The sequence below is a fragment of the Oryctolagus cuniculus genome, chromosome 8, assembly GCF_051225735.1.
Source record: "Oryctolagus cuniculus isolate XC-2025 breed Fujian yellow rabbit chromosome 8, ASM5122573v1, whole genome shotgun sequence".
NCBI classification, from domain to species: domain Eukaryota; kingdom Metazoa; phylum Chordata; class Mammalia; order Lagomorpha; family Leporidae; genus Oryctolagus; species Oryctolagus cuniculus.
This window is the reverse complement of record NC_142874.1, coordinates 86,021,867-86,031,512: the sequence shown is the minus strand read 5'-3', so window position 1 is coordinate 86,031,512 and position 9,646 is coordinate 86,021,867.

The following is a 9,646-nucleotide window of genomic DNA, read 5'->3' as shown; positions in this document are numbered from 1 at the left end:
TAACCTGCTGTGCCAGAATGCTGGCCCCAAATTTTTAATGTCTTTTAATGTATTTTTTCAAATCTGAATCCCTGGAACTACATAAAAACCCATTGTTAACAGTGACTGCCATAAATTCTGTACCTCTCCCCAATATAGTCCTCATTCTCTGTGACTCTCTAACACATGAAACTATTAGAAGTGAACTCACTTTCCTTTTTTGCATTGAAAAGTTTTTTGTTTGTTTGTTTGTTTGTTTGACAGGCAGAGTTAGACAGTGAGAGAGAGAGAGAAAGGTCTTCCTTCCGTTGGTTCACCCTCCAAATGGCTGCTACAGCCAGCACGCTGCACCAATCTGAGCCAGGAGACAGGTGCTTCCTCCTGGTCTCCCATGTGGGTGCAGGGCCCAAGGACTTGGGCCATTCTCCACTGAATTCCCGGGCCACAGCATAGAGCTGGACTGGAAGAGGAGCAACCGGGACAGAACTGGCACCCCAACCAGGACTAGAACCCGGGTGCTGGCGCCGCAGGTGGAGGACTAGCTTAGTGAGCCGCGGTGCTGTCCAACACTGAAAAGTTTTTAACACTTTGAGAGGCAGAGAAAGGAGACTGAGTGATGAGAGAGGAGAGAGAGAGAGAGAGAGAAAGAGAGAGGTGGGGGGAGGGGGAAGAAAGAGAGAGAGAAAGAGAAGAGAGAAACCTGCTCTTCCTTCATGTCTGCAACAGCCAAGGCTGGGCCAGGCTGAAACTGGGAACTCAATCCAGGTCTACCATGAGCTCATCAAGGACCCAACTACTTAACCCATCACTGCTGCCTCCCAGAGTGTGCATTAGCAGAAAGAGAGAAAACAGAAACACAACCAGTACCTGAACCCAGGCATTCTGAAATACGATGCATGTGTCCTAAGCTGTGTCTTTATTGCTAGGCCAAATGCCAACCCCTCAAAACTTTAATGTGGGTAAAAGCCTGTGCTTTGGAATCGGCAGGCCAGGGCTGTGCCACTTTCTGGCTGAGCACATTGCCCATCTCTGTAGACTTGTTTCCTTATTTGAAAAATAGAATCACTGACATCTGCTTCAAAGAATAGACTGGATTGGGTGAGACAACTCAACGCAAGTCCTGTGCACAGGAGATGCTAAGTGTTGGTCACCTCATGCCTCTAATCTTTCCTTTCTCTGTCTTGAGAAGACTGCTCTAATCTTTTCCAAGGTAAATTCCTCCCCTCCTGAGCTCTGTCCTCCACTCTCCAGCCATGGCCCTAACTTCGCTCAATTATTTACTCCCCTCCCTTTGGTATTTTTGGTCCCTTCCTTTCCATAATTTTTTTAAAAGATTTATTTATTTGCTTGAAGGCAGAGTTACAGAGTGAGAGAAGAAGAGAAAGGGAGAAAGAGAGAGGTAGAAAAAGAGAGAGAGAGAGAGAGAGAGATCAGTCTTCCATCCACTGGTTCACTCCCCAGATGCCTGCAATGACTGGGATTAGGCCAAGCTGAGGCCAGGAGCCCAGAGATTTTCTGGGTGTCCCACAATGACACAGGGGCCCAAGCACTTGGGCCACCTCTGCTGCTTTCCCAGGCACATTAGTAGGGAGCTGGATCAGAAGTGGAGCAGCCGGGACTTGAACCTGTGCCCATATGGGATGCTGGTGCTACAGATAGTGACTTAACACACTGTGCCATGGCGCCAGTCCCCCTCTCCATATTTTCTTCCTTTGTTTTGTACAAATGTGTCCAAGCTCAGCATCCTTATTTTTTTAAAAAGCTTTTATTTAATGAATGCATTTTTCATAGGTACAACTTTAGGAATATAGTGGTTCTTTCCCCCATACCCACCCTCCCACCCCAACTTCCGTCCTACCTCCTACACACTCTCCCATCCCCTTCTTCATTATGGTTCAATTTTAGTTTAATTTTATATTCAGAGGACTAACTCTATGTTAAGTACAGATTTCAGCAGTTTGCACCCACACACACACATACAACATATAGAGTACAGTTTAAGAACAAGTTTTGCAGTTAATTCTCATAGTATAACTCATTAAGGATGGAGGTCCTACATGAGGAGTAAGTGCACAGTGACTTCTATTGTTCCTTTAACAACATTCTTATTTATGAAGTCATTGATCACCCGAGGCTCTTGCCGTGGGCTGCCAAGGCTATGGAAGCCTTTTGTGACCACAGATTCCATCAGTATTTGGACGCAGCCATTAGCATCCTTATTAACCCCTCTGTACTACCACCTCAGCTCTCTTCTTTTCATGCCCACCATGATGAGTTGACAGATGCCATGCGAATTCACCATCATGTTCAAAATTTCCATTTACTTCTAACACTGCAATACTGAAACTAACAGAATTCATTCACCCAGCATTTACACACATTTATCAGGATACCATGTCTCAGACACTGCGCCCAGTAGCCGAGCAGATCTCCATTCAAGTTGTTCTCGTACTGTGCTCTGGACGGCGCTCCCCTCACTGGCCCAAGGTTGCCAAGGAACGGTTGTCAAACCCAGTGATGTTTTGCTGGAAGCTCCCTGGCTCCCTGCCCCTTTGATCTTGCTGTACGCACTTTGTAGTATCCTCCTAATCATGTGGCTGAGTCCCTAGGCGTCTGTCGTCAGTTCCCTTCCCTCTCACTCTTTCAACTTGAGTCTGACCTGCCTGTAATTACGCACGACATTCAGTGGGTATTTCTCCCGGAACAGTTCTAGCTTTTATCAACCGCTCAGGAAGGTCTTTGACCTCTCCAAAAAACATGCTCCCTGCTCCATCTCATTTGCCAGTCCGTGCATCTGCTTGCTCGGTCACCTCTAGGCTGCTGGCTCCTGGCTCTCCACACCTGCCTTCCATGCTCCAGTGGCTGTCTTCCCAGGCACACCAGGGTCCATCCCTTCCTGGAGGGTCCTTCCAGAACAATAGTTTCACTAGGCAGCTGGCAGAACTTCCCCCTCCCACTCCTTGCATCTCCCTGTGAGAGGGCTGTGTGGACTGGGGGAGGGTGGGCAGGCTGTGCACAGAACCCTAGGTGGGGCTCCAGCTCTGCCTGGACTTCATCTCTTGCTCTCTGCGGAAGCACTGACTCCATCCGTGCTTCCATTCTCCCCTCTCCCCCAGGAGCAGCCTTCTCCTCCACTCCAGTTCTGGGATTCAGCTACAAAACCACCTGGCGCCCTCAGTACAGTTCTCTTTCATCAGAGCCCTCTGTTTCTTGAGTATCCAAGCCTCATATCATTTTTTTCATATTCTACTGATTCTATCTGCAAAAACAGATCTTTTATAATAGTTCCCTTCTTATCACCCTCCCTGGTCTCCATGTTCCCCGACTATCCCAGGCCCTTACTACTTTCATGTGGACACCACAGTAAGATCCTTAAAGATCTTTCTGCCTTAGGTTTTCCTGTTATCCCCTCTGTCTTCCCAACACACAGCTGATGATTTGTTCAACGAAAAATCCTTCCATGGTTCCTTGTTGTCCACATTATGAAATATGAATGTATAATACATGGAAAGACACTTGCAGGGGCCGGCGCTCTGGCATAGTGGGTAAAGCCACTGCCTGCAGCGCCAGCATCCCTTATAGGTGCTGGTTCAAGGTACGGCTGCTCCACTTCTGATCCAGCTCTCTGCTATGGCCTTAGAAAACAGTAGAAGATGGCCCAAGTCCTTGGGCCCCTGCACCCATGTGGGAGATGTGGAGGAAGGTCCTGGCTCCTGGCTTTGGATCAGAGCAGCTCTGGCCGTTGTGGCCAATTGGGGAGTGAACCAGCAGATGGAAGACCTCTCTATCTCTCTCTCTGCCTCTCATCTCTCTGTGTAACTCTGCCTTTCAAATAAATAAATAAATAAATCATAAGAAAGACACTTGCTACTAGGCTTCCTTCTTCCTTTGCAGGTCCTGTCTCCAGCCATTTTTCTTTCACTCTGCTCTCCTGTCATCCCACTCACTCACTTACTCCCTAACTTTTGGACTGTCCTACCTCTCTTTCTGCTTTTACCTTGGTTGGTCCCTATGCCTAAGAAACCTATCCCCAACCTTTCAGGAAGCCAGCCCCTGCATCAGTGCTCAGCTCAAACACAAACTCTTCCATAAACCTGCCTTTTGCTACCAGTGAGCATCAATCCCTCCTTTCTCAGGTCTCTCAAAGCAACGGCCCAAACCTCCACCAAGCATGCACTTGCATGGCAAGCAGAACCGGGCGCTGTACACGAGGCTGGAGCTAGCCGAGCTGGCATTGTTGTGCTGCTTTAGGAAGCCGGTGGGAAACGGAGCAGGGACCACCACGGAGAGCCGGAGAATCAGCCTCAGCTCTCTGATGAAGGTGGTGCACTCAGCAACAAAGCAAATGAACAGCCCCAAGCGGTGGTTTTATAAAAAAATAAATAAATAAAAGGAGGCCTGTCAGCTGAAGAAGTCATGAAAATTAAAGCAGAAATAAAGGCTGCCACACAGATGAAGAGCCGGCTCCAGCTGATGGAGGGACCAAGTAGTCAAAACCAGCCAAGTGTTCCTCGGATAAAAACTATTCAGGTTTGATGACAGGCTCAAAAAAGAAGACGAAAAATGAAGATGAAATAAGCAAGCAGGACTCATTTAAAAAGAACTCACAAAAGCAAATCAAAAACAGTAGTCTCCTTTCTTTTGACAATGAAGATGAAAACGAGTAAGCGTAAACATTTTGGACTTTGTTTCCTTTGAAATTGTATTGGATTTTTTAAAAAATAACAATTTCCCTGTGTGTTTCAAAATAACATTTTCTCCTATTATAAAGAGACTAGGTTCATTTAAAAAGATAGAAAATACAGGAAAAATTAATAAAGTAACAACATTTATCCAGCAAAAAAGTTAACTGCCATTAATGCTTTATTTCCTAAGTGTGGGTGTACGACTATAAATTGCATTTTTTTGAACAGAACTGAGACTGTTTGCATATGTTATCCGTCCTACTTCTCACTTGACATTACATTGTGAGCACTTTCAGAATGTCAGTTCAAAATGAAATTTTCTCATTTGAGTGCACGTCAGTAAATTTCAGCAACCTGACATTAAACATTACAATCACTTTCATAATTAAACAGATACCCAGTTACATCTTCCTCATTTGGCAGAATCTCACTTTGGGCAGGGGAGACCCCAGTGTGCTTGGTTAAAATTCCTTCTCGGCTCCTGATACTGGAGCCACGTGACTCAGCTCTGGTGAGTTAAGAATACACATGGACTTCTGCTTAATAAAGCATTTTTTGTTTTGACACGAAAGGACTGACTTAGCAAGCATGAGCCTCTACCCTATCTCTTCGTCTTGCTTAGAGTGCAGACGTGAAACCTAAGAGTACCAGAGGCTCAGCTCAGCACAAGGAAGGCGGCCATGTGCTTTGGATGGCTCAGGGGAAAGACTGGAGGAGCTTGGATCCTTGATGGCAAACCTGCAGGGGCTACTGCACCAGCTTGGGATTGCTGGCCTCTGAATTTCCTGATTTCTGAGGAGAGTAAACCCTCCACTTACACAAGCCCCTTCGAGGTTCTGTTCCATGCAGCCAAGAGTGGTCGTAAGTGATGCAACAAATAACAGTCAAACATGCTTGTAAAGGCACCTCCAAGGGTGTTCTAGTGATTTCTTTAGAATGAATTGCTGGAAGGATTACTGGATAAAAATATTTGAATATTTTTATAGCTTTATTATTGATTTTCTTCTAGATATATGTATTTGAAAGGCAGAATCAGGGCTGGCGCTGTGGTGTAGCGGGTAAAGCCACCACCTGCAGTGCATCCCATATGGGCGCCGGCTGGTTCAAGTCCCGGCTGCTCCACTTCTGATCCAGCTCTCTGCTATAGCCTGGAAAAGCAGTAGAAGATGGCCCAAGTGCTTGGGCCCCTGCACCCGCATGGGAGACCTAGAAGAAGCTCCTGGCTCCTGGCTTCGGATCGGAGCAGCTCTGGCCATTGTGGCCATCTGGAGAGTTAACCAGCAGATGGAAGATTTCTCTTTCTGTCTGCCTCTACCTCTCTGTAACTCTGCCTTTCAAATAAATAAATAATTTTTTTTAAAAGAAAGACAGAATGATAAAGAGAAGGAGAGAGAGAGAGAGGGAAGAAGAGGAGAGAGAGAGAGAGAGAGAGAGAGAATATCTTCCATCTGCTGGTAACTCCCCAAATGGCAAAGGCCAGGGCTGGTCCAGGCTGAAGTCAGGAACCCAGAACTCTATCCAGGTTGCCCACATGGGTGGCAGGCGCTGAAGTACTTGGGCAGTCTGCCTTCTTTTCAGGCACATTATCAGGGAGCTGGATTGGAAGTGGAGCAGCCAGGACATGAACTGGCACCCATATGAGATGCCGATGTTGCAGGCAGAGGCTTAATCCGCTGCACTACAACACTGGCCCCTCTAGAGAGGTTTTAAAAATATTTTAATTTTTTACCATTTTATTAATTTGTCAACCACAAGAGCCCACTTTATCTCATCCACAATAACAGTGAACATCGGGTCGGCACAAGGCTTTAATTGTTTATTTGAATGGCAGAGTGACAGAGAGAGAAAGACAGAAAGACACATAGCTGGTTCTCATCATTTATTTCACTCCTCAAATGCCAAAAACAGCTGGGACTCTTCCAGGCTGAAGTCAGGGGCTGGAACTCCATTTGGGTCTCCCATGCAAGTGTCAGGAACCCAAGCATTCGGGCCATCATATGCTGCCTCGCAAGCACATTAGCAAGAAGCTGGACTGGAAGTGGAGGAGCTGACGCCCACTAGCACTCTGATATGGGATGTGGGTATCCCAGGTGGTGGCTTAACCTGCTGTGTCACAACTCCCATCCCTGGGTTTAATTTTTGTCAGTCTGGTGTACTAGAAATTGTGTTGAATAGTTAAACTTAATTGAAATATTTTTTGATCTAGTAGAGAGGCTATACTGTTTTATTTACATTAATAGAATTAATTTTACCAAGGGGATATAACTACATTTTACTAGTATCATTCTGAAGACAATTTTCAAAATTTAAAATAATGACAACAATAACAACAACCCTCCACAATACTGCATTAGAGAAAATTTATGTTCAGATTATGAGACATAATAGTGCCCACAAAAGTGCTTGGTACAGTTGCCCTTAAAATATAAAGTTGCTGAGCTGGGAAAACAGGCATATCAGTGCTTAAACAGAACCTAGAGTGAAAGAGCATAATTTCAGAGACTGTCAACCAAACTGCAAAATGTCCTTGAAAATAAATCCAGGTTAATACTGTGTATTATTATATTACAGAAAACAAGGCCACTAATTTCTTCCCTAGCACATATTTATACACTGAAAGCAACAGTATGATTAACCTTTGTAATCTAGTTTGTTAAGAATTAAAAACTTAGTTGTGCAAGTTTCTTTTCTTTGAATTGGCAAAGCCACTCCTGACTTCAAGGATTTTTTTTATTAAGATTTTCTACATTCAACACAAAAGTCTTGGTAGATATCAGTTTTACACTCCATTCTTCTTGGGTCAAAAAAATTTTTTTAAAAAATTGTGCTTAACATGTACGCCATTTTTTCTTGCTATTATTCCCTAAACATTACAGCATAACAACTGTTTACATATCACTTCATTGTATTAGATATCAGTAATCTAGAGATGATTTCAACTATACAGGAGGCTGTACATAGACTACACATATGCAAATACTATGACATTTTATATAAGAAACTTCAGTATCCATAGATTTTGCTATCATAGGTAATCCTTGAACCAATCCTCCTGCAGATATTAAGGAAAGATTATATTTGGCACCAGACTATATAGAAATATACAAGAGTACATCTTAAATCTGTGTTACTTTTATAGAAATTGCCTTTTAGTTCTTATTCAATCACAAATTATACCATACTTGCTTAGTTTATTTCATTGCCAAGCTTAACCTCTGTCATGTAAAATGTTGATTAGGTTAACATTTGTCTAATAGAATTGTCACAAAGATTAAATCACTTAATATAGTATCTGCCTGGCAATAGTTAATCACTGTTAATTTCCTTCCTCAAATTATAAAAGATTTAAAAACGTTTTTTAAAAAAGATATTTATTTATTTGAGAGGTAGAATTAGAGAGAGAGAGAGAGAGAGAGAGAGAGAGAAAGAAATGTTTTCCATCCGCTGGTTCACTCCCCAGATGGCTGCAATGGCCAGAGCTGGGCTGATTCAAAGCCAGGAGCCAGGAGCTTCTTCCAGGTCTTCCACATGGGTGCGGGGGCCCAAGCAGTTGGGTCATTCTTTGCTGCTTTCCCAGGCCATTAGCAGGGAGCTGGATTGGAAGTGGAGCAGCCAGGACTCGAACTGGTGTCCATATGGGATGCCTGCACTGCAGGTGGGGGCTTAGCCTACTATGCCACAGTTCCAGTCTCTGATATTTTAAAACTTTTAATTCCAATTTAAATGGCAACTCATTTCAAACTATTCCAATATTTCCTTTATTTATAAAACTACGGAAATTTCAGAAACATGCTGCTCTGCTTCCCAGACTTTCTACGTACACAGGCTGGTTCTGGTTACACACACTTCATCATCGGTGTTACTAAGGTTACATTCATCACCTAAGATTTATGACTCTTCCTTAATATACAGGTGACTAAGACTCTCAAATACTTCACTACTGGACATCCATACTTGCAATTAGATGCTGCAATGTTTATAAATAAATATTTTTACTCTTATGCTCCTCAGAAATTTGCCACTAAGTCATTAACTAATTAAAGTACAGAATAAACTTAGCAGCATTCTGTAAAAAAAACATGGCTCAGTAACAGGCAAACAAAAACCATAAAAACACTGGCTCAGTAATATTTCAGCCTGTTCTGATTTATTTAATCAGTTTAAACTGTTACTCCAGAAGGAAATGACGTTTGAAGAATCTTTTTTTTTTTTTTTTTAAGATTTATTTATTTATTTGAAAGTCAGAGTTACACAGAGAGGGGAGAGGCAGAGAGAGGTCTTCCATCAGCTGGTTCACTCCCCAGTTGGCCACAAGAGCCGGAGCTGCGCAGATCCCAAGCCAGGAGCCAGGAGCTTCTTCTGGGTCTCCCACATTCGTGCAGGAGCCTCAGAACTTGCGCCATCTTCTACTACTTTCCCAGGCCACAGCAGAGAGGGTTGGAAGTGGAGCAGCCGGGATGCGAACCGGCGCCCATAAGGGATGCTGGCGCTTCAGGCCAGGGCGTGAATGGAGAAACGTGCATGAATTGGAGCTCTTAGGATAGCATGATCAAAAAGGTCTGAGAGAAGCTGAACGGCTCCAAGATTTTCCGCCCACCGACCTGAAGGTGACGGAGGGAGAAGCAAAGCTGGGAGGGTAAATGCTATTCACCACAGTGTTTATGGTCACGTCAAGATAGCAGCGTTAAGGCATCCCTAGGAAGATGTCTTATTGACATTTGTGATAGACCTGGGGTGGATATCTTTTTAAATTAACAATGTATTATTCTAGCAATTATTATCACTACTACACAACAGGAAGTAATTGTTCAGCAATTTCAGGCTTTTGGAAAAAAAAAAAAAAAAAACCCAAACCGCTCACAGAAAAGGCGGAGCCTTCCACACGATTCCATTCATCCTCGAGATCTGGAAACCTAAGCGCCCCGCGTCCAATCAGCTTCCAATCTCTCTGCGTCAGCAAGTGGGAGGGACTCAGAGGGGTT